Source organism: Ylistrum balloti, unplaced genomic scaffold (genome assembly GCF_031769215.1).
Source record: "Ylistrum balloti isolate Yb309-2 unplaced genomic scaffold, AGI_CSIRO_Ybal_v1 Utg371474, whole genome shotgun sequence".
Taxonomy (NCBI): domain Eukaryota; kingdom Metazoa; phylum Mollusca; class Bivalvia; order Pectinida; family Pectinidae; genus Ylistrum; species Ylistrum balloti.
Genome location: NW_026782767.1, coordinates 1 through 27050, shown reverse-complemented (window position 1 = coordinate 27050; position 27050 = coordinate 1). Strand labels below are relative to the sequence as shown.

Sequence of the window (27050 nt, the reverse complement as noted above, 5' to 3'; positions counted from 1 at the left end):
TGTATGATCATAAAACCACGATGCCCATGAGATACATTTCTCAGGCCGTATAAAAAATTAAAAAGAATTATTCATTAAGGGATTCTAGTTAAAAGGTGAATAGAAGCATTGACAATTCCACATGAACAACAAGCAAAGAAAAGAATGGATCTGTTTAACATGATGGCAGTGACTTTAATTGTACCGGTACTCACAAATCTGGATGCCAATGTTTTAGTGTCGTTATTCACAAGATCAGCAGAAGATTTGCAGTGTACTTTACCTTTTCTACAGTTGTACACTATCGGATATATACGTTGTCAAAAGGAATGTAACCGCTATTCCATATGTGATGTGTTAGAATACAACAAAGATTTGCTTGAATGTTATCTGTATATGAACACTACATGTGTTACCACGTCGCAGTCACAAGCTGATAATATATTTATGAGGAGAACTGATATCAAAGAGGTAATCATATATTGAATGATTTTTATCCTATTCTTAATGAGCATATCAAAGGATGTATGTTACCTTTGACAATTCAATTTACCACATAAGGCATAATTTTAATTTCATGTTTGTATGATTTATATTTGTTTTAACAAACTCTTATTATTATTTATCCACTAAAATTTTTAATTTGCTATAAATAATAAACATCTTTAATAGCGAGAATATTTAAACAACAAATAAAAACTACTGATGACACAAATGAGAGCACGGGCATTAGTTGTGCTAGATGTGATGCTGGTTATGCTGTAATGTTTTACAATATCAAGAGTTCAAACATCAATTAAAACAGAAACAAACATAAGATTTATAAGGATAAAAATGCATTAATGACGTATTAAGCTTATGTTCCTAGGTATTCGAAGTATGCATCAAATCGGATGGTTCTGCGCATATACTGTAGATTAGATCATGAATTCCATTTTTATTTTGAGACAACATTCGAGTCTTAAAACGACAAAATTCATTATCTAATTTTCATTTTATGCATATTCAACAATTAGAAGCATTACAAGCTTTGCTCACTTTCCAGTGCAGTTAAAGTAATGCCAGGATGTAGGTCGCGGCATATGAAAAGTCTTTTCCTGTTCCTCTGATTATTTGTCTAATTTAGTGCAAACATAGATTCTTTATTTACAGACTAGAAATGCGTTGTGTTTCTCTCTAAAAGGCAAAGGTATCTGTTCACCAGTGTAGATCGAGAAAACAACTCGTGGAGACGCTTTGATAGTGAAGGAAGACTCATTTTAGGTTGTCAGTATGTTTCTTTCAAATGGAGATTTGGCTTTACTTATTGTTGTGTGTAGCATTATTCAGTAAATGTAGGAGAAAATATCACGTGACATGTGATTTTATTTAGTTGTTGTGATTTAGTAATTGAAGTTGTCCAATGAGCTGTGGATATCACCTTCTGTAACGGAATATTGGCTTTATATTCATTCTGTCATTATCAACAAATTCACGGAGAAATGTGAATCTGAATAGGTCAAAATGATTACCGTCATCCTACTTTCCACTTCACAATGACACACGCGCGTCGTTTGATCAATTTCTCTAATGTCGATCATGATAATCTGCCTTAACATGAAAGATGGCCGACGTCTTTGAGCTGGCGTCAAAGTATATCAGAATATATAGGTCATGAAAATCATTCAATTAAAACATGTAACCATTATTAAGGATTCATAGCATTACAAAGAATTAAAATTGATTCCAATTAACTAAATGGAACTTTTAATGAAATGTGTTGTCCAAAGTCTAAAAATAACTCTGTAAAACCATGTTCCTGTTTCATATATTGCTATGACAGATAAATGATGTAACGCGTCTATTTTGGAAGGGACATTACTTGATCATAGTGAGGCTACAACAACAAGATGACATAATTAATTTTAAGCTAAATAAGCTGTCATGAGTCGCTGTGTAAATCTGTCTTTTCTTCATATCTTGCCCCAGTTTTATTGAATTTGAGTTCGAATTATGATTATGTCGCCATGCTGGTATTTCTCGATTTTTTTATGCCTGTCATATGTTGTCCGTTTACTTTTCATATTTTTAGCTGCTTCTCTAGCGAACCCCTAAGCCAATTCAAATCCAATAAGGTCACTGGTATTAATATCTGATGAAGCAAAATTTGTGTTCCTCATCCTCTGGAGTTCACGGGTACAGTCGAACCCACTTAATTTGAACTTGGTTATATTGAAAACCTGGTTAATTCGAATAAAAAAACAATCCCCGTCAAAATGTCTTCTCTGATTTAGTAGTTTCACTTCGTTAAATGATATCGCAAAATTCATTCGATCATTTTAGTGTCCATATTTCTTCTGTGACGTCTTTCTTTGACGTTGTGCGTTATTATTTGGTAAAGTACTCTCTAAATTCTGACGTGATTTTCAACTTTAACGAAAAAACAAAGTGGACGCCATGACGCCATATTTGATTTGTCCCCTAACGTCAATTTCTCTATAATGACGTGACATTTGAAATGATCTTTGGATGTGTTATGTAGAATTGAAAATAAATGGCACCTCTTATGGGACATTTTTGTGTAAAACGTCAACTTCCGGTATTCAGTAGGGGTCAAAGTTCAAAAGGACCAAAATACCAGAAACTTCTTCTACGTATGGAAAGCTCTAGACATTCGACATTCACACATATAATGATAAGGTAATGGCCTATTAAGTCTGTTAATATGAATGCCTGGGCCTAATTTCAAGGTCACAAGGGTCAATTATATTAATATCAATATATGACGTTTTCTTACATTTTAAGAGGAAAACAGTTACGTGATTTGATTAAGAACCTTCCACGGAGACTTGCTTTTGATTGGTCAAATTCCAATGTAGGGTACCAACGTATACGAAACTTCTCAAGTTTGGACAGACCTAGAAACATGATATTGAAGACATATAGAGTTAATATAATTGTCTCTAGCTGTTAATATGGATGACCTTGACTCACTTTCAAGGTCACGAAGGTCAATTATATCAGTAGCGTTAAATGACATTTTTGCCAGTTCCGAACAGCAATGACAAAATTAGGTAATTTTCCTTCTGTTGACACTTGCAATCGTCTGTTATTATCAGGAAATTTTGGAGGAATTAAACTTTTCCGTTAGGTGTCAAAGTTTTCATTAAATGATATTTGAACAACCAAACTTTTAGAATCTTCTTGAGTTCTGTGAAGCCAGAAGACCTGATATTTCACATTTATAGCATGTTGACATAACGGTGAATCGAGTTTGATTATATGAATTACCTTTACCAACTTTCAAGATCACAAGTGTCAATTATGGAAAACATTCCTAAGAATTCAATTGATAACAATAAGTCATGTTTTCGAAAAATTCAACTTCTGGGTTTTTTTGGTGCATTTCAAAATTAACGTTATACAGAATTATTTTGGAAAACAGTACAATCAGTGCTTTGATCTCTTACTATTGAAGATTCTTTTTGTACTTTGATTTCATACAGATTGCCAGTGTATTGCAGGCATTAACATTAATTATAGGCAAAATTAGGTGTAAAGCCCGTTATATGTATATATATTTATATATTGCTAAATACGTGCCTTTTTCATGCTCTGTGCACGACTTGTGTTGAAGTGTAATTATCAATATATATTAGTATTACATGGAGTATTCAATTTAAACATATATCAGCATTACCGTTATCCTTTGCAGACACTTATTGGAGCATGTCAACTGAACGGTTGTCCGGAATCCGCCTGTGTTAGCTTGAGAAAAAGGAGGGCACAAATGTGTCATCGACAGAGGTAACACATTTCATATAACATAATAAGGGTTACATTTGTTAATAAGAACCAATTTGATGTTAATCTAATTAGCACTCATTTCGCATTTTTCAAAAAAATGTATTTAGTTTTGTTATTCCCTCGTTTCATACCGAAGTAAAACAGTTTATCTAATTTCAGTCCACTTCGGATTGTTTTTCATTCTTGTGATCCTTTGATAAATGATTTTAAAAATCTCCTTCTTTACAACATTCGTGACTCTGATGATATTCTTCAGTTGTATCTCTGAGCCAACAATCTAGTGTAACCTTTGTTGACATTGAGGGATTGAGTTTTGGACTGTTTCGAGATACCAAAAAGGAATTCAGAGCAAAAGAGACATGTGAGCTGTATAATGGACGACTGGCCGTTTTAAACACGCCCAGGAAATTAGCAATTCTGGCTGCGTCACTACTGCATGTCGATGGTATAGGGCAAACATTACATTTTTTTCTTATCTTAAGCACGTGTCTAAAACAACAGGGGGTTTCTTTATCCAGTACATCTTGTTCCTCCACCACCCCCTCTCCCAAAACAAATCTTGCAAAAATAATCAATTATTGAAAATTGAATTTTTTCATGTCGTTTTCGATTTCATTTTGTATGAAGGCTATTGCTACATTAGCATGGTGTGGCAGTGTCACTTATCTTGTAAATTTCAGTCCTTATTTTAGAAATATCATCCATTAACATGCCATTGATGTTTGTCAAATGTTTCAATAAATTTTTTGGTAAATATATAATATGTTGCCATCTGCAAGATCCAATATTGTCTATCACAGAAATAGGTAGTTCACTTCACGATTACTAGTTCATGTCTTTTTGTTTAGAGGAACAAACAAACTCAGTTCAATTGGTTTCGTAACACTTTAAGTCTTCCAATACTTGTTTTATCACTCAGATTTCATTATTTTGCATTAATGATTGACAACTTCCAAACGCCACACAATACGTTTCTTCTTGTTGCCCACCGTCACCACATTTCGTTTTCTTTGCAACCATATTTTTTGAAGCAATTGTTGTGCCCATTGAGGTATCTTTTAACCCGAATTTGTTTTCGGCGACATTCGTAAATTATTTTTCTGCCATATTTCACAATTGTAGTAAGTAACCTGTTCACTACACTATCCATGTCTAGACGTCCGTTGTCGATTATGAGTAAGTCCAGTTTGAAATATTGCTTGGTTGTATACTAAAAGGCGAAGTCTTCGCTTTTATATAACTTTAAGCACTCCTACTACTACCTTGCAGACGTCACTGAACGAATGTAGACTAAAACAGTGGAGAAATTGCTTGGCTTAATTTTTAATGAGCATTGTATATGCTATAAAAGTGTTAAGATATCATCGGCATACTTAAAATACAATTCAAATATATGCAGATTCGGACCAAATAAACGACCCGTACAACGTCAACTGGACGAATATATATGTAGTCTGTATACAATGATATTGATTACGTATTATCACGATTGAACCAATACAATTGAATATGATAATGTTTTTACCATTTCTTACACTCTGTTGTGTTGTTGTCATGTTTTAGTTTCAAAAGTTTCTAATACGTTACTCATTCATCATTATAACATTAATTCTTGTAGAAGCAAATGTGCAATGGTGGGTTGGAGCATACAAAAGTGTTTCGGGGGATGTGAGGTGGGCAACTGGTGAAATCGTGCCACCAATAATCATACAGGCAAGTTTATTTGATTGCTACACAGTCTATGGAGGGGACACACTTGATGACAGTCTATGCATCGCACTGAGGCCGTTTGTATGTGAAATATAGGTTTACGAAGGAACATTACGAGGGAACATTGGTGAGAAACTATATATATTGAATATCTTTGAGAGAGATATCGGCGGAAGGTAGAAACATCTTGTTAAATAATATTCTGTTTCATGTTTTCAAGTGTCTTTTTATAATTTCATTTTAGATTCCTAAAGACACTGCAGTGCTTATTTGTTTCTTCTTATGACTTCAACTCCAATATGGAATAATTCATTTTGATGACAAGAAGTGTTTTTGTCAGCACTGAATGATTCCTTATGGACCCTCATCATCTCTCGCAAATATTAATTGTATACAACGACAGAACATAGCTTTCAAACAAACACTTAAACCTATATATTCCATATATACATTAATGTGAATCCTCTTTCCACCAATACCAAGCGACATATACGCCAACAACATACATACACAACACGTGTATACATTTTACCTACGTTCATGTCCTCACCCATTCCCATCTAATATGCACTATATATATTCTGTCCTACAATCTTAAGCTTCAAAATATCCACACAAATCTCCTCCATACCAATGCCCTGGTCACTTATTTACGTTAGGTACATAACTGTTTATCCTCTTACTTCAAAGCATTTTATTTATTCTTTGACAATTCCCTCAATAAACTCACGCTCATTTACCAAAATACATTGCATCATTGTACAAATATAAAACAATTGATATCCTGAATATGTTTACAACGACTCATTTTACATATCATGCATTTGTGTGTGTTTTTTTTTTATTATTGTTTTTTATTTTTGATGTTTTTTTTTTTGTTTTCGTCGATACCGAAGGTTACACTATCGTCTTTGAAGAAGCATGTCATAGAGATTTAACAGTTTAGTGGTTACAAGAACGGTTTACTGTGTTATGTTCTTCTATATCTGTCTATAGCGCTGCTCTGATAACTTGGCTGTACAACAATTTATTTAGTATATAAACTATTAAGGTAGCAGAACACAGTTTCTCGGTGTGACCATGGGTGACTTTTTTGCTCAATAGACTATTATAAAGGTTTTTATTAAAAATGAAAAAAAAAATCCTTGCTAAAATTGGTCCTGTCATGTTTAAGTGGACAATGTGGGGTTTTATTTTTTTCAGGATATTATTTTAGCTTTGTGTTGGAGATTATTATTTGGGCAGTCTCGAATCTGTGTCTACGCAACAAAAACTAGCTTTACAGGAAGTGAAATTTTCATAGTGTTTACATGTGGTCATGTTATGAACAATTTCCGAGTTGGAATTTGCTGAAATGTAAGTACTTTGTTACCATGAGAGTGTTATTGATTGTAAGATAGGTGTTTAGAATTAAATGTCTTCTAGAAAGTTGTAGTGTTAGGTTTGAATTAGCAGTATTTTTGCATTTTTAGCATTTTTCAGTAGATAACCATGACAATCAAATGTCAGAAATCAGAGGAATTTTTTTTACACAAATTTCATCTCTCTACTGTTAATGTAATTGTTATGTAGTTTATAAATATATATACATGTAATGATGTATTTTTCATAACCAATCTGCTATACCTGTATATCTCAAACATGACAAATAATTTCAGGAAAAATGCAAATTAACTGTTTCCTGCTACCTAATTTGATCAAACTAAAATGACGTTTTCATTCTTTGCAATGTACATGTAAGGATCTTTACATTAAAACGAAAGGAAAAATATTGTTTTACACATAATAGTTTGAAGTGACAGGAAATGTCATAACAATAGTACAAATTAATTAATTAATTATTATTATTTCGGTTTAGAAATATTTCAAATTGCTGTAGTCTGTGTATTAGAAATAACCAGCAACTTAAAATACAGTATTCTCTTACTTCATTTAATTTAAAATATTATGAGTATACTAGAATTCAACTTATTTATGGAATGTACACGAAAATAAAACAACAAAAGTGGCGAAGGGTCTCATAACTCTCTCGTCCCAGTTGCTCAAGAGTTAACAAGTGGTTCGTGAAAACTTCAAAAACTGAACTAACAATCAACTTTCGTAAATTTTCCTGAATCACAGAAAGACAGAAATGCAAGTACGATATAACATGCAAGTCATACAAAAATGCATATTGCTAATATAATTGAAATTAGGAAAACTTAATCCTACCAATTCCCGGTAGCTCAATGGTTAGTCAGAGTTGACCGGTGGATAGTGAAAAATTCCAATTGTTGTGGCGCCAATGGAAATTAATACTCAACGCCAGTAATGTATGGTATATTCCGGATGGCGGTCAGGATCCGTTTCTTTGTTTGGTAACTAATTACTGTATCCTCCATTAAATGTTGTTACACTACTACGAAAGGTTGTGTTGTGATTTGTGTCATCCTAATAGTGGCGTGGTGGCAGCGTGATCCAATCTCACGCTGAATCATCGGTACACAGATGATCAATCTAACCAGGTAAATTGTATACACACAAAAATCACAGCGTAAGAGAACTTTTACCCTGATCGCAGCCTTACTCAAGTCTTATATGCCTAACAAATATGACCAACAACATTCATAGAGCGCAAAAACAGTGTTGTTTAGGCAAAGTAGAAACTGTCAAAACTTAATCTATACCCTTTTATTAGACCCTAACTTTGCTCCGTTAATCGTTGAAGGCGCTTCTTGGGGGAAAAAAATCTAAGGACGCCGCACTCGTGAGCAGAAAGTTAACATGTTAGAGTTAATGCTTGGACAGATAGCCAATTACTGTCCTATCATTTCCAGAAGTACTATCGTCATAAACTAAATTTCATTGAACTCTATTTGGCAAATTTTTCGCCTCCATTTTAGCTTTCAATCAACTTTCCTCGACTTAGCTGCTGTAAAGCTTGAACCCAATGAACGCCCTGAAGACCTGTTTCAATGAATAATAGCCTTCTTTGAATACAGTCTATTGTGGCCTGATATGGATATCTCTCACCATGGAAATGACATAACTGAAGAAGAGGAAATGTCTCCTACTGTAGAGAATATTGCTGTTCTAACCTGGTTACGTCTAATTCACACCGACTTACCCCGCTTTGGCAAACAGAGATATGACACTGAAATACGCAGCCGCACACTCGCTTCAATCAAACCCGAGATCTCACAAGCACTTGGTTCTCTCCTCGATGGAATCCGCTCATGCGATGACGCTAAAACACAAATAGTAGATCTCCTGTGAAATATAAACTTCCAACACGTTCTACTCCTTCTTTCTCTGTCAATGTATACCCAATATGCAAGGAAGCTAATCGTCCTTATGGCCATTTCCTCAGTAAGTGTTCATATTTACCAGTTCAGGATCGTCGCTATCTTGCCAAAGCAGGATGTATTCTGGGGACAGATGACCTTTCCAGTGATGATGACGATAACATTGATAGTAATCATCAACATCTCCAGGACATTCTGACACACCATGAGCACGTAGGGTACAAATCCGACAATCGCCATACGTTGATGTCTTCTATGATCACCATAAATACGCTTAACTATCGATAGTGGATCAACCGGTAATATGATTCATTCCACCGTCGCGACCAGATAAGGCGCACATGTAAGAAAGACCGCACAACCTGCACATCAGGCAGATGGGATGTCCCCTTTACATGTTGTCTGTGAGACCCATATTACTTTCCATCACAATGGGTATGACTTGTACTTTGAAGGTCTAGTTGTTGACAATATTGACACTGACATTTTAGCTGGCATTCCGTTCATGGAAAAGATTGACGTCTCTATTCAACCTGCACGTCACGAAGTTGTATTAGCTGGTAAGCTGTGTATACATACGGTTTACAATCCTCTAAACACGATCGGAATAGTGTACGCCGTTCACACGTTCTTCGTGCACAGGTCTCAGAAACGATTACCGTATGGCCCGGCGAGTTTATAGAAGTCAAACTCCTTCAGGATATTGCCCATGTAAATATGGGCCCTGTGCAACCATCCCAATGGAAGGGTAGAATTCCACAGTATTCTAAAGAATAATTAGATCTATTGCAGGAAAAAGTTGATGAGCAGGAACAACTTGGTGTATTTCGCCGACCAGAAGACTTCTCCGTTAATGTTGAGTATGTCAACCCATCATTTCTCATCAAGAAACCAAGCGGTGATTTCCGGCCGGTAACCGCTGACGTGGGCCGGTAGAGTAAACAGCAACCGTCACTTATACCTGACGTTGACTCCACATAACGTCAAAGTAGTTCTGTTCCCCAAACTCATTCCTGTTGATTGCACTGGTTCAAAACACTAGTGTTAACAGAATACAAGCTAATTTGCTTTCTAGGAATAATAATCAGTCCCGGTATAGCCAATAACATTGCCAAGGTGTACTGTACAGGTGGCCAGGTAAATCCAGTAAGACGAGTGAAGTTTTCTCAGTTCACATTTCACAGCAAAAATCTCTCGAATTCACACTTTAACAAAATATTTATAAAAACATATTCATGGTACTGAGATAACAATGTAACTACTGATGAACATATTTCAACATCTAGGAATAACAGAAATTGTCTGAAAAATGCAAAGCAAGAAAGCAGTGTGTACACTACTTTGCAGCCATGTTGAATCCCCGGAAATTCAGAAAAAATCTGGCATATGCATATCCTTAGGTTCCCACTCTAATAGTTCACAATACTATGAATTTTGGAAGTACTTTGTTATTCACTTCTATCGTCGAAAACATTTGCTAATGATATGAAATATATATTATTTTCAAATGGTTAAAATTCTGGTAGCTATTGTAACGTCTTTATTCGTGAAAGATGATTTCAAAAGATTTTGAAAGCTTGTATTCCCATGTTGCTAAATATATGAAGGTTGCTTGCCAAAATCTGGACTTGAAAAGGATGAAAGTTCATGTTGAAGCAAAATGACAGGTGAAGTGTCCATAAAATTCCTGGGAGTTAAGGGGTTTATGGTTGCATTTATGAGTTGGTGGTGGGGATTCTATTAATAGTAAAACATGTAAACGTTAATTTAGATTTATACTCTACAGCGGGATGATCTATTTCGTATAGGGACCATACTCTATGACGAGAAGGATCTATTTGTTATAGCGGTCACACACTAGAACGGTAGGGATCTATTTGTTATAGAAGTCACACTCTAAAACGGTAGGGATCTATTGGTTATAGAGGTCACACTCTACAACGGCAGGGATCTACACTCTAGACTAGGAGGAAGCAATTTCCTAAGATGTCACACTCTATAACGAGAGAAATAGATTTACTACAGAGGTCACACTTAAAGATGAAAGTGACTAGTTTGTTATAGAGGTCACACAGTTCATATATACTATAGAGGGTAGACTCGCACTCTACAACGAAAGGAGAGTATTTATAATGGAGGTCACACTCCACAAGAGGAGAGTATTTATAATAGAGGTCACACTCCACAAGGGGAGGAGAGTATTTATAAAAGAGGTCACACTCCACAAGGGGAGGAAAGTATTTATAATAGAGGTCACACTCCACAAGGGGAGGAGAGTATTTATAATAGAGGTCACACTCCACAAGGGAGGAGAGTATTTATAATAGAGGTCACACTCCACAAGGGGAGGAGAGTATTTATAATAGAGGTCACCCTGTTCAACGGAATCATTGCATTGGTGATAGAGACCAAACTCTACAGTGGGGGACGCAATAAAATGGGAAATTAGAAAACTCTAAAAAGTCTTATTCCAACTTATAGATGTTTATCTTAACCTACGTCAATTAGACTGTTCTTCAAACCGCATACCGTCAATATAAGTTATATGATTTACCTTGTTAAATTTCTCTTTTATTGCTTCGAGTTGTGTTGTTTAATTTATTTGCCGTCTGTGTGTGTTAAAATAAATGTTATGCTGCCTCTTATATGTGTTGTATAGATAACTGAGATAATGCCAGTTATCATTTTATGAATTGACACATTTATATCTCAGAGCTGTATCAAATCAGCTTCCAATTAATTGAAATGTGCATATCTATCGTTCAGTCATCCCATCACGAGCTGCTGATTTACAAGGAGCAAGTAATCATGGTTGAGAAAGGCAGACCTCTGAGGTTTATGAAAAATATCTTATTTGCTAGACTTTTAATATATGTCTTCTTCACTGCTATCTACTTTACAAATTCATATGTTTAATGGAACACAATGTCAGTGACACAAAGATGCATAATACCTGCAGAGCTATCAAACATTGATAAAAGACCACTTTTCGCATTAGGAATATTTTCAGCAGATAAGCATATTGAATACAGGAGCGCTCTTCGGTCGACATGGCTGTCTACTGTAAATCTATTACAAGATACACTTCCTTTCAGAATAAAATATAAATTTCTATTGGACCAGCAAACAGAGATTGCAATGTTAGAAAACAGCAAATACAACGATAGTCTTTTTCTAAACGTGACTGTGAAGGGACGAGCGGTAAGATTTGGAGAGAAATTATATGTGTGGTATAAGTACGTTCATGAAAAATACCTGGATGTGACACTTATTGCAAAATCAGATGATGATACATTTCGTTGTGTTCCCACGGATTTTCAAAAAACTTGATGAACTGAAATCACAGACATTATATTATGGGTGGACACATGGTCCCAAAGAGAAACTAAGTGCAAAACAGTTTTATATAGACGAAATGTTTGCAGTTGTTGGTAAAAAATTAATAGATACAATTGTTAAACGCAAGTATTGTACAGATCAGAAAGGATGCAACGCTAGCATTGACTTGATTGATACTAACTTTGCTGATACGTCTTTAGTATCTTGGTTGTCTATTTATAATGATATTGGTTACGTTGCAGATAACAAAATAATTTTTCATATGGGCCGAGGTCATGAAGCAGCGATACTGTTGAACATAAAGCCAGGATTTTGTACAAGGTATATCCTAAACCACAAATCATCCATGGATATGATGAAGCAACTCTATAGATATAACACACCTATAACCTTCTCAAATGTTGGGTCCATTGGTTCTGTAACTGGGTCGTTGTTTTCGGGTGGTATCGTAATAACACTTTTACCAACGTCGATAACGAATAAGTATAAATATTTGGCAATGTTAGACAAAATACCAGAGTGCAATAACTGGGCTGTTGTCACGACAATACATTCCCCATCAAAAGCTGTTAAAACCATAGCGTCGCTGTCGAATTGGTGCCTAGTTATAGTAGCTGACAATTTGACACCGTTGGAGGGACTTGGATATGATAGGCCCGAAACAGAATCAAATATTTTTCGGTAAAAGAACAAAGCAAGTTATATCCTTTGTTATCAGAGATCATACCAAATAATCATTTTGGAAGAAAAAACATTGGATATATGTATGCTATCCATCACAAAGCTAAACAAATATGGGACTTCGATGACGATAATAATGGAATGATTAAACTAAACGATTTCAAAATGGAACACATTTCCATTACGTCACAGTTTGTAAAGGTAGGGAAAATATTCTCCTAAACCCTTATACATATTTCGGAGTGGAGGAAACTTATACTTGGCCAAGAGGATTTCCCCTTCAAGATATTAGAAACGAAACCACTAAACCAAAACTATGCAATTCAAGTGATACATTGACTATTGGCATCGTGTAATCATTAGCCAATAATCAGCCAGACATAGACGCTATTTATAGACTGACACGTGACGTTCCTTTTGACTTTAGAGCAACCAGAAAGTCTCATCTCTCATTAGTATTGCCTAAATATTCCTATGCACCATTCAATGCCCAAGCGACTTTATGGCTACCGCCGGCGTTTCCTTACGTAGCATTACCTATCAGTGTAAATGGGCGTGTCAGTGATATTTGGAGAAGCTACATTGTTCAATTCTTTCTTCACAGAAAAGATATCCGTTTGGCCTTTTCGCCACCGTATGTCACACAAGAAAGAAACCCTAATAATATCTTAAAAGATTTTAATGCAGAGTTGGATTTGTACCACAAAAGTAAAGAGTTGGTGGACTTCCTTTGATCGGAAAAATCTGGCAATTTGACAGATATTGTGGAGCTGTACAAAAGTTTATATATGAGAGAATATATAGAGCAATTCGATATACAATTCGCTGAGGCATGGACAATGACCCTGGCAAGCATTGGCCAAGTGATATAGATTATCATATTTATTGATAAATATACGAAATGCTGACAACTGGACAAAACATGAACATCCTTTCCCCTATAAATAATATTAGACTTCATAGTAAACCAATTAAGAAAAATTGAAATATCAATTTCAATATCTGAACAACATACACCTTTCAGAACCATCTGCATGCATATGGAATTAGTTGCCGACTTTTCACTCTGACCCGTACCAATGTACATGTACATACTGAATCTTACTAGTCTCCAAATCATTATACTAGAAAGGATATTAAGTCGAGTCAAAGAACATTTCGAGTGTCTGGTGAGGTGAGCTAATACGAAAAATATTACCACAGGTTGAAAAAGAAATTAAACAAACCGCGTTTTTCTATTTTTTGTTGAAGTCTTACATATAATTTCTTGTTAAACTGCTGTCCGCATGATGTGTCATGTGACTTGATTTATTAATGAATAGCATGATCATCACGAGATAAATTAATATCTCCATGACAATCTACCTATATATAGCTGGATAGACAGAAATGGAATTTTGATTGGCAGTAAATGACATCATCGTGTATGACGACATAATTATAATTGTTGGGTTGAGTTACCCATCAACACAGCTTGCGCATCTAAATGATAACGTGAAATAACAGTGAAAACTTTAGTACACTTTCATCAGAATAAGAATGTGTGAAAAACAAAAGAACGGGTACGAAAATTAATAAAAATAATACAATCAGTACATAATATGAATAAACTTTATTGGAAAAGGCTTCATTGGAAATCATGAAAAGGTCAACAAAACGTCATTGTAAACTTACGGCAAAATTGTCAATATGGGAACTAAAAGTTTTAGACATCAATTGCTTGTTCATTTTACGTCCAAGTTTTCATACATAGTTTTATTGACATTTGAATCACATATACTTTTGCTACGTTTTAAGATTTATTTACGAAATTCATTTACAAAATATGAGTATTTATAATGTATGTTCGTTTACGTACTAAACCATTTGCAACTTTCAAAATATTTATCAACAGAAAATAATTAATAACTGAAAGTATGTTTATGTGTTATAATTTTGTAGCATCAAGAGAAACAGTCGAATGGCCAACTAATGTTAGCCTTTGCTATGTACTCTTTTCGTTTGTGTGTTGTCCGTATTTGTGGGTTACTCTCGTTACTTTCCATCACTCACTATATTAGCGAGCGAACCATTACAGGTGGGTTACCAACGGTGATTTTTGTGTCTTGAGAAAAAGGGATAAACTATTTGTGAACTAACATTAATATTTGTATCATTTGGTGGCGGACAAAAATGTTATCCTTTCAAATGTATAGAATATTGTATTTACTTTGTAATATTAGTATGTATCAAATGCGATTACAATTTCTATGTTAAGGTATCCGACAAAGGAGTATTAAACAGTAAAAAAGGGCCAACGTTAGTTCCGATGTTGGTGGGTTGTTCAGTGGGATGCTACAATTAAGATTAGGTACCCGGTCAACTGAGATAATAATTAATATAAAGGTGAAAGGGAAAGTAGCTTTCTAGTGTCATGAAAAACGAACTCGTGACATTGATGATAGTAAGCCAATGTCAATATATGTATACGAGTTCTTTCCAGTAGGACATTAACTCTATGTAGGAAAATGCAATTTTTCTATAAAAATCATAGTAAATTTTTTTTTCCAGAAAGAAATGTGAGGATCATATTGATAAGTAAAGCACCTTTAGACGCTTCCATCTTCCACCTGGAAGAACATTTGATACGATAAAACCTGATAAGACGATTTTTGAAATTGAAGTCCTTTTGGCTTCACACATCAGCAATTGGGGTCAGTCAGGATCAATATATTGATACCATCTAAGTTTGAAATATTTCCAATGGAAATTTAACAAATCATACTCAAAAAATAATTTCTTTCGTGAATTATAAAGTAAATTCACAATTATTGTAAACCACCTTATGAAGCTTCCTCCCACGACGAGCGTTTGATTCTATCATATCTGGGTATTGAGAAAACTTTTTTTTGAAATTTGAGTAAATTTGACGTTTGTGATCCTGCCTCTCGGCCCGTATAAGGTGGGACCATATAATTCACTTTTTTGTTTCACCTTAGGCCAAGGAAGATTTCTGCAAAAAACATTTAAGAAGAAGTCGAAAAAAATTAATTGTTTACTGACGCACGCACTGGTTGAAGATGATTGCCATAGGTTATCATAAGACCTTGTCTCAGGTGACCAAAAACACATATACGATACATTTCAGTAAATTTTGTTTTTTATGTCCTTTTTCATTTAAATTTTGATCATACACTGTATAGCAGTTTGTTGATAGTGTGGGTCAATATTTGTACAATTATATACAAACATGTAATAAACAGTTAACCTTTTCAACTTTTCTTTTATTTGTATGATGAAATGGCAAATTTTATATGTGTGTGAAAGTGAACCCACAAAATGTTCTGGCACATCGTGCACAGGTGGAAAATGCATGAAAACTGTTTCCATGTAGCGTGTACTTGTTACAGATTTATTCAAATCAGCCTGATGCACGTCTTAACATATCAATGTTAGGGCTTAGTGTTGACTATTAGAATGGCTCAAAACTAAAGGGGCACCAACAGGAATCACGGGAAACCTACAAATACAAATTAAGAAAGATCCATCGAGTACTTCTCAACAAATAGTGATCAACAAATATTATTTGCTGATGGATGGATGATGAACCATGAATTTATGGCAATTTGAATATGATTTTTCAAAGACTCACTTTGACTTTCGCTGTTCTGCCTCCATGAACGCACCTGTTCAAGTCCACACAATGCATATGCTGTTCTTCCATTATCCTCCTGAAACAGAGACACCAAGAACTACATTAACAGGGTTTTTTTTCCTTGTGTAGGTTGGAAATCCTCCACACCTTACTCAATGCATACAGCATTACTAGGTTTTGCAGTGTTTTTCTAGTCGTTTAAACCAAACTGGGTCAACATCTAAATCACCTGATTTGTCACCGATTGAGCATGTCTGGGGCGTTCTTGGGCGACGCGTGAGAGAACGTCACAAACAGCCGTCAAACTTGCAGGAGCTGGCCCAAGCCTTGATCGCTGAATGGAACAACATCTCTCCTCGAATTATCCGCCGGTTTACGAGTTCCATGCGACGACGCTGCAATGCTGTTTACTTCGCAAACGGTGGCCATACCCGTTACTAATGGTGTTACCTTTGAAATTGACCCCAACGTCCTTTACAGTCGAATAAAATCAACTTAACGCAAAGTTTTATAATGAACCATGACTGCAGTTTTATCAGAATTGATCAATTACTTTATTCGTACATGATTGGTAAGGATTTATTAAGGGATTAATTAATTAATCACAGAATAAAGTAGTGTTACCTTTCTTTTTTTGTTTAGTATATATATATATATATATATTATAGTTAATGACGATACGCTAGTGATAATATAAAAATTGTTAAAAAAAACCCACAAGAAACAGTTAAGTTATCATTTTGCATAACGTTTTCACTGCTGAGCGGCTCCTCAGTGCAATGTAACTATGCAAAGAATCTATGACGTCATGTGTGCTGTCCACTTACTCTTGACGTTATAGATGATAAAGGGGCATGATATTATTAATTAATTATATATCATGCCCCTTTATCATCTATGAACTTGAAGCAATGAGATTACATAATATAAGGGGTAATATTATTAGATCAAGGGCAAAATGGCTAGAAGGAGAAAAACTCACAAAATATTTTTCAGGTTTAGAAAATAGAAATTTCACCTCCAAAATCATCTCTATGTTACAAAAACCAAATAACGAGATAATATCTGATCAAGAAGAAATTTTAAACGTTAAAGATTTTTATGAAAAGTAGTATGATGACTCAGATGATATAGAAGATGTCAATTTGAATGATTTTTTTTATCTCATTGTCATGTTTAAATGGAACTGATTATGTACATATGTGTCAAAGATCATGCAAAAAATTATTTTGGTGTGATGTCTTAAAAGAATGGAAAAGACTATTGAACTCTGACTTTCTAAATGGCAGACAACTCTCTTTGTTGAAAACGCCTGTTTGGTATAATCCTAATATAACTATTGGTGGAAAGTCTACTTTTCGTTAAGGGCATAAGAGTAGTTAACGATTTGCTGAAAACTACAAATCCTTTTAATTTTTTACTCTTATCTTGAATTTCCAAAGAAATACATTTTATTTACAAATTTTCTTTATTTCCAAGGTATTGTCAACTCTGTAAAATCATTCATTACTGGCAAACCTATTGATCAGGACACACATCTTTTACTCCCCTTCATTCCTTTGAACATAAAATCTTTCTTCAATAAAGTTCAAGGAACAAAACATTTATATAAAATTTTATCAAAGAATGATGTAATTCCAACTGGGAGAAAAAAATGGGCCAATGATTTTGACTTTGATTATTCTGACTGGGCAAATATTGTTTCATTGCCTTTTAAAATAACAAAAGATTCAAAATTTCAGTTGTTCCAGTATAGGATTTTACATAATATTCTGACAACTAATTCAATACTTTTCAAGGCAAACATAGTTTAAGCTCTCTTTGTACATTTTGCAAATTAGAGTCCGAGACAATTTCTCACATATTCTGGGAATGTCAAAAAGTTAAATACTTACTACAGAGTCTTGAGGCACTTTTAGATGTTTTTTCAATTCCTTTTACTATTAATATACAATCTTTAATATTTGGTTTTTGGCTAATTAGACACGAATTAAGTAGAATAGATAATGACATTAACATCATTATTAAACACTATATTAAAAAACTAGATGTTTTGATACCACAGTAAACATACATTCACTAATAAATCCTCTCAAGGACCACCATAATATCCAAAAGTATATAGCAATAAAAAAGGGTGGTAGTTTTCTTGATAATTTTAACAAAGAATGGGGAAAATGGAAAAATATTTTTTAATAAGTTTTTAATAAGAATAGAAATATATTTGTTATCAACCTAACTCTGACAGTTGGGCTCACTTTTATTTTGATTTTCTTATTAAGTAATGCTGTTGTCAATTTTGATTTCAATTAGTTTCTACTTTTGTTTCTGGAAGGTCTGTCTATCTGTCTCTAACTTACCATAACTGATGACTCTTACACATGTTTGATATTTCTCTTTATACTTCAGGGTGTTTGTTATGTCTTTGTTGTCTGTCTTGTGTTTTGTCAATATATCTCCCTCCCTCTGTCTGTCTGGTCTTGTCTTGTTTTGTCTGTCTGTCTGCTATTTGTAACTGTGGGCGTATATCTCTATCTTTTCTTCTTATAACATGCCACATGACATTATGGAATATTCACGTCATTTTAAATTCATTAAAACATGTATGATCTTCGGCGTGTGAACTGATGTAAGCAAGGAATATATACGCTGACTAGTGTGAATGTGGCTGATTAATATTTAATGTCTATGCATGTTTGGAAAACTGGAAGGAATGATCTTTTTTCTGTACGTTATGTAATACTGTCATGTGCGCATGTCCTTTGAAAAAAATGAATAAAATATGAGTTATAAAAAAGAAAACTGTCTATAAGCAATTATCTCGATTTCTTTATATCGTTTCATGAATGGAAGGATGCCTCTTATAGAGGGCACAGTTGAATTACATCTACATATATATATATATATATCGTCTTATTATTAAAAAGCAACAATTATTAAATTATTTTGAATTTATTTGGGCAACCAAAAATGGTGTCCATTGGATAAATTGTGCATTCAATATTGCATTTTGTATGGAGTTGAGAACTCTCTTCAAATTGTGTTTACATGAATACAACCACAAAGTATATATATAAATATCTTCGTCCTCAAAATCACAAAAACTGCATCTTTTACTCTCTTTGATACCGATTTTATAAAGAAATGTATTTGTACATAATATTCTACGAATGATTTTGAATTAAAAATTCTGCAAAATTACATCATTAGTACATGTTCTTGGTATGAAATAAATTCTATTCCAGTCAATTTCTAAGTTTTGAATATCCTGTGACCACTTTTCCATTGCTTTTACATTTTCAGAAATTATTGGGGTACAAAATTCTGCATAAAAGATGTTTGTTGGTTTGCGAATTAGTCTGTTCCATGTACCTGGAATGGCTGAAATCCAACCATAAAATTCAATTCTTTTTACATGTGGAATATCAAAATGTTCCCCAAACTGCTGATAGGTTAGTCCTTTACCCTCATTATCGAAAAAATCTGAAAAATTACTGATACCCTTATCTTGGCATAGCTGGTAATATGCTACTTCATTTCCTATTTTAATATTACTATTGAACGAAACTGGTTGAGAAAAGTAATATTCTGCAGTGTTTTCCTCTCTGTTGAGAATACGCCATGCCAAAAATACATCTCGTTAGAACGAGTTGAGATTTCTTACTATTTTTATCATGTCATATCTGTTATATGCAAGAACATTAAAGATGCCATATCTTTCTAGATCATCTAGCAATAGTAATATCCAGGGAGAGGTATTTCGGGGATCGAGTAATTTCTTTACCCTTGTTAGTTTCAAAGAATTTATGAAACATTCAATATATGTCTTTTTCAATCCACCATTTTCATAATTATTTTTTAAAGTAGAACGCTTAGTTTGATCTCTTTTATCGTTCCAGATAAAAATGAAACAAAGACTTTCTTTGATCTTCCAAATTTTTTCAGTGTAGTTTCTTTTTTCTAAATGACAAAAGCATTTGGTACATTTTTCGCCCTCCATATTCCAGCTTTTGCTCTGACCATCAGTCCCCGTACTTTCTCCTCTCGTAGATTAGATTTCTTTTTCCTCTAAAATAACAGCTGTTTCTTGATTTTCATTGATTGCCAAAAGGTCACACTGTAACTGTAATATTTCTTGTTCGAATTAGCCCATTCTGTTTTTAACTAGCATATGAAATAGTTTTGCCCCTGATAGCTTATTTTATCATTTCCCATAAAAGTTGATCATTCACTTGTGGCAGGATCTATAATTTTAATATTTGTATTGAATTGTCTCAGTATTGTATTAGTCTTATTTATTTGTTTCGTTTATACTGTATGCGTCTAAGTGTTTAGTCTAGTTTTCGTCTGCTTATACCGTATCGTTTGGTCATTTTTGTCTTTGTCTTACGTCACAATCTTGTGTCTTATTTTATTGGCTCTTGTCCATTTCGCGCTTTTTGTTTGTTCCGGTCATTGTCTGACTGGACAGTGAGGTGACCAGAGAAATTGTAAAGTCGTGCGGGTGAATATCTGCAAACCTCCTGTATAACTACCCGCTCACCAGTACGATACTGGTCATATTTACAAGACAAGATTTCCCCTATAACTCTGTGCCATACACAGAGTTAATCTCTTGTCGCCTGCAATAAAAACCAGGTTAATGGTTGAGAACTTACGAAGGTGTTGTTGTGGTGTTTTGCCCATAACCCGACCCTGTAACACACTGCATAATTTGTAAGAACTTGGTTAATAACAGTTTTAACAATATCGGTATACGTTTTATCAAATAATAATGAATTATTAAACTTCCAAGTCCCCCGACCCCTGATTATGTAGATTTAACCTAATAATAATCGGTGCATGATCAAATTTGTATTTCAATTCTATGTCGGAGAAAGTTACCAGGGGCTGAAGGTAAGAGGCAACCAAAAAATAATCAAGCCGACTAGCTTTTCCACTAGGCCCAAACCAGCTAAACCTTTTAGTATCTGGATGCTGAACTCGCCAAATATCTATTAAGTCGAGTTCGTCCATAGTATCAATTATAGCAATCCTAGCATTTTTGTTGTTTTTCTCTAACATATTTGCGAGTATCTTTTTCGAAAGACGTTGAAATCTCAAGTAATAATTACCTAGTCATTACCAAAAAGACTATTCCTTTTAAAAGATATTCCCTTTTAAACGGTGAAAATATTCCGGCGAATCAGTATTTGGACCATATACACACGCTAGAGTCATTCTTTAGATTTGAATACTTTTTTAAAACTATTTTTGAACAATATAGCAACACCACGACTATTTCCTGTATGAGAACAAAAATAGCAATCCAGACACCATTCATGTTTCCACTGCCGTTCTGAAGATGCTTTAGAATGAGTATCTATTAATTCTGAAATGTTATAATATCTTTCCCTGCAGAAATGAAATATATCCCTTCTCTTTATGTTGTCTGATAAACCTCGGCAGTACATACTAGCTATAGTAAGTTCACACATAATTAACTTCTGTAATAACTAATACATGTACATTGTTACAGTATAGAAAACCAGTTTTGTATGGATAGATAGGTAATGTCATATTTATGTCGACCAAAGAAAGTATAACCTCCTCTTTCCCCTACCCTTATCCCTCGCAATTCCCTCCTCGATATCCCAGTCATCCACAGTATATATAGAAAACAAAAATAAACATATAAAAATGCAACTCTAGGTAGAGGCTGTAACAAGAACGATCCTCCAGCTTATATCAAAATAATAATAAACACTTCCTGTATTAACATTTTTTCCATCAAATGAATTTTCATAGTTAACAGCGTAAAAAATAATATATTTCTGGTTGTGTATATCCTTTGACCAGACGACACAACATTTTACTACGTGAAGACAGAAAAAAATATTGCATACCAAATATATCAAACTTAGAATTATATTAAATGTAACTTGTCAGTCTTTTTAAATGTTAATTAAGCGCTATTCAACGCAAAACTTCAAAACATTATTTGGCGCTATTTTTTAATTTATTGAACATTAAAAGTTCAACGTCAAAAACTATTATTTATTATTATTATTACATTCTTAACGGCCCATCAACACATAAAAGGTCATTAAGGCCACCAAACGGTAAAACACAACGATCCAAAAGGAAATAACATTAAACAAACCAAAAGGTAAAAGACAAATGTTAAAAATCATAAATGGGTATGTTAACACAAAAGATTAAAATGGTACGTCATAGTCTATTATATAGACCAACATCTTTCAGGCAATGTAGAATTTTACAAATCTCAACAGTTTCAAAAATGGATTTTAAACATGTAATATTACGATAAAAAACGTTCTCTAGTAGACAGAAGATTTAAGCAGTTCAATAAAAAAATGCTTAATGGTAAATGGCTCATCACATCCTATGCACCAAGGATTATCTTCGCCTTTCAACATATATGAATGTGTAAGGTATATATGACCCATCCGAAGACGGACAAGGACAATTTCTTCTCGGTGGTTGTCTCTATAGCCTAGAGACTATTCACCGAAAACAGGTTTAACGGTTTAACGGAGTGCAATTTTTTTACTGGTATATATATTCCATTCCTCCTGCCACTGACCTTTTAAAAAATTTTAAAATAGGTAAAATGAAGATTGAAAACTACAGATGGTAGCGATAAAGTTTCCTTTGCTGCACGATCTGCTTTTTCATTGCCTGGTATTCCCATGTGCCCAGGAACCCAGCAAAAAGCAATACGAAAGTTGAAGGCAAGTTCGTGATATAGTATTAAGGTATTACGAAAGAAAATATTTTCGATATTTCTATTGCTAAGACCTTGTAGAACAAAAAGAGAATGGATGTCACAGTCCCAACCATAATTTTTTTTTTATTTCTTTTATTTTTGAAAAGTTTCATAATTTTTACAGATATTGACATCTACATGTGCAACACACTTTCCCATACATCATCATCATCATCCTCATCATCATCTGTATCTCATTAAATAACAACATCCTCATCATAAACCATCATCAACATCATCATCATCATCATCATCATCATCATCATCATCATCATCATCATCATCATCATCAAACCACAACATCCTCATTATCAATCAACATCATCATCATTATCATCAACCATCATCATCAAGATCCTCATCATCATCATCATCATCATCAACCATCAACATTATCAACATCATCATCAGTAGAAGTCATTATCTTCACGGTATATTTATCAACACACTCATCATTTATCATCCTACCGTCACACATCTTCCACACCCTCACACGATTATCGTTACCATAATAAATGCAATAACAATTATATAATCACAATATCATCATCAGCATTTTCATCAACATCCGCTATTTCTACCAACATATAGACATGCATACCTTTGTACATGCATCACTCACATCATCACACACGCATTTCATGCTCTCTGCAAAAACAAAAAGAAATCCAATAAATTAAGTCAGTCAATATTAAGTCAGTGGAGAGAGAGAGAGAAAGAGAGAGAGGAGAAGAAAAAAAAATGGCTGGGCTACAGATGAAACTAAAATGTAAGTAGAGAGAAATATTTCCTTTTTCATAGATGCCCAACCATAATTTTGTACATTTTATCTGTTTATATGTATGAAATAATATCCCAGTTATTCTGAACATTTCGTACATGTATTTAATGAAATAATTTTGATAATATCTAAACTAAATACTGTCTATCTATTTTTCTTAATAATTCCACGTAAAAGATTTAATTACGGATTCTCCGGATCCGAGTTCTTTATATTTGAATTTAGTCTCGTGTGTACATGTAAGCGAGAGCAGCGGTGTAGATTTCGGCAGGTCGATAATTGCTTGTATGGGGTTAGCCAGCGCAAAATACAGTTTGCGGTAAGTTTGTAAACCTTTATAACACCCTTGTATTCCAATTTTTACCCGGAATCTGTTGTGTTTGGTATTTGGGCCGAATAGTAAGAGATACATGTATATGCTTATAACAGCCGATGAGTACAGTTCAAAATACATATGTTATGGGTATAGAATAACTAATTTTTGTGAATTGGATTATGTATTCAGTTATTATAAGCAGAAATAGTCAGTTAATTAGCTACATACAGTATTATATGGTTGTAATAATATAATATTTGTGTATATTATGAGATACTAAATGAATATATGTATAGCTTAGTAATAGGAATGGGATATTTGGTTAGACATGGTTATATTATGTAATTACAGTTCTACCCCAAGATATTAGTGAGGACGATGATGATACTACTGGTACAGAGATGTTACATGTTTGTGTCCTATGTGGGCCAAGATAGCTGTTGCTAACGTACTGTGTGGGCAAGGCAGTGTAGCCTGATACCATGTCCTGTGGGGGCAGTCCTGTAAACATATGAGGTCTGGTGTGGACTGTTGCGGTATACAGTCTGGAGGTAGACCGACCTATCTACTGTATATGCTGTCCTGTGTGGCCAATTATAAAGATGTCCTGTGTGGGCAGTCCTAAGATGTCCCGTGTGGACCATTATGAAGATATCCTGTGTGGGCAGTCCTGAGATGTCCTGTGTGGACAATTATTGAGATGTCCTTTGTGGACAGTACTTGGTGCGTCATTGGATCTGTTAGCAGGGAGGACATTTGTTCAATCCGGTGAACATTTGCTGACTGATGTAACGTTTTATATGCAGGTGATCCAGAGACGTTTTTCAGAGTCTTTACCAGAGACATGTATAGATGCTTGGCTGTATAGACTTTAATATATATTTCTATAATTATAGTGTAAGTATGGTTATGAGTGAGGGAGTGAAGTGTGCTGAATTAGGGTAGAAGATATATCTTGTTATGTGTATAGAGTGTAATAAACTTGTAGATGTTTTAGCCATTCTTTGCGAGTCGCGCTCGTCCAGGTTACAATGGATAACAACTATCATTACCCTGTTTCTTTGAATATATTCAAGGGCGAGGTAGATAGCTCGCGCTTCTGTCGAGAATATTGAGGCGTTGTTAGGTACCCGGCATCCATAGGTTTCATCTTGTGTAACCATGGCCGCAGCAACCTTATCATTATCTCTTGAACCATCAGTATATAAATGTAGAAATATTTCTAAATTAACCATTTCATGAAGTGAAAAACTTCAGGTGAATTCATTAGCCAGGGTAGAATTTCTGTCGTTCCAAATGACTGAATTTGGTCAATATCAATATTTGTGTTCTGTAAAAGAGAGGAAATTCAAATACCGAATGATGGAATGGTTTTTGGTTTGTTTTGCAACAAGGTTTTATATTTTGGATCAAATACAAGGGAAAAAGCAGGATCCGAAGGATTTGACATTAGCTGAATGGTGTATTGCAAAGCCATTTTATTTCGACGGTTATATAGTGATAGTTCGTTAGCCTCTACAAAGAGGCTTGCTGTAGGTGTGGTCTTAAAAGCTCCGAGAGCGAGAGGTTTGAGGAATGGAATACATATCCCAATATCAAATTGCACTCCGTTAAACCTGTTATCTAAAATCCATTTTTGAAACTGTTAAGATGACGTACCATTTTAATCTTTTGTGTTATCATACCCATTCAAGATTTTTAACATTTTTGTTGAATGTTATTTCCTTTTGGATCGCTGTTTGTTTTACCGTTTGATGGCCCTACTTACCTTTTATGTGTTGACGGACCGTTAAGACAATTATAATGAGAATAACAGAGGCTACATGCTTATCACATGAGACAAAACCACGTTCCCGTATGATCAGATAGGATAGTAGACTATCTTTGCTCATAAAATCTTTCGTATATTAGATATTAGTTCATTGATGGCGAAAATTGTCATGTTAATGAAAATCCGGGATCAGAAGTATAGAGAATAATTTGTATTTTATAATCCAAATTTCTTTATAATATCTAATGTTTATGTCTTTGCTTTATGTAAACTGATGTCGTTTTCAGTCGTGGAAATACATATGAATATCATTTAATCTAAATATTTGAACCCCTTATATAGGTTGGAAATGTGTCGTGTGTTAAAGTCGGGATAATTCTTTTTCAGATATGTCCGTGTTAGAAAAAAATAGAAGTGAAATAGTAAACCAAGCTTTGTGTCACTAAGAGGGGTGATCCACGAATCCAGATCACCTGTGTCGTTACAGTCCCATGTGCCTTGCAGGTAAATTATTTCTGATGAGAGTGAAACAGGTAACGGTATAATCTCGAATATTCGGTCCACTTTTTATTCATATGTACCTCTCCATGAAATATTTTATTTTGTCCTTGAAAATAATGAAAATGAAATAAATGAATAAGTAGTATTGTAGAAAAAATATCAAAATTAATCGTTTTGTTATGCCATTTAACGTTATCAATCACACAGGTTATCAGCACAAAGTTTATCGACTAAATTACGACTGTTAACATACGATTTTAAACTTAGTAAATGAGTCATCGGAAATCCAGGAAGGTGCTTGCGGTTTCTATATTGTCATTGATCAATAACATTACCACCTGAAATAGTTTTCATCATGTATATCACTCGGATAAAATTCCACTGGTAATCTACTTCTCTGTTCCTGTTGAAATGACCTTATATCAATTCTCATTAATCTGCCCACTGGTGAGGTTATAACTCCCTATGTGAAATTTGTAAAGTTCTATTAAGCACTTTA

General features: G+C 34.2%; 1 pseudogene; it reads left to right on the top strand.

Annotated features, from left to right (window-relative positions):
- The first annotated feature begins 12597 nt into the window (after window positions 1–12597).
- LOC132562658 (uncharacterized) lies at window positions 12598–13651 on the top strand (annotated as a pseudogene).
- The last annotated feature ends 13399 nt before the right edge of the window (window positions 13652–27050 follow it).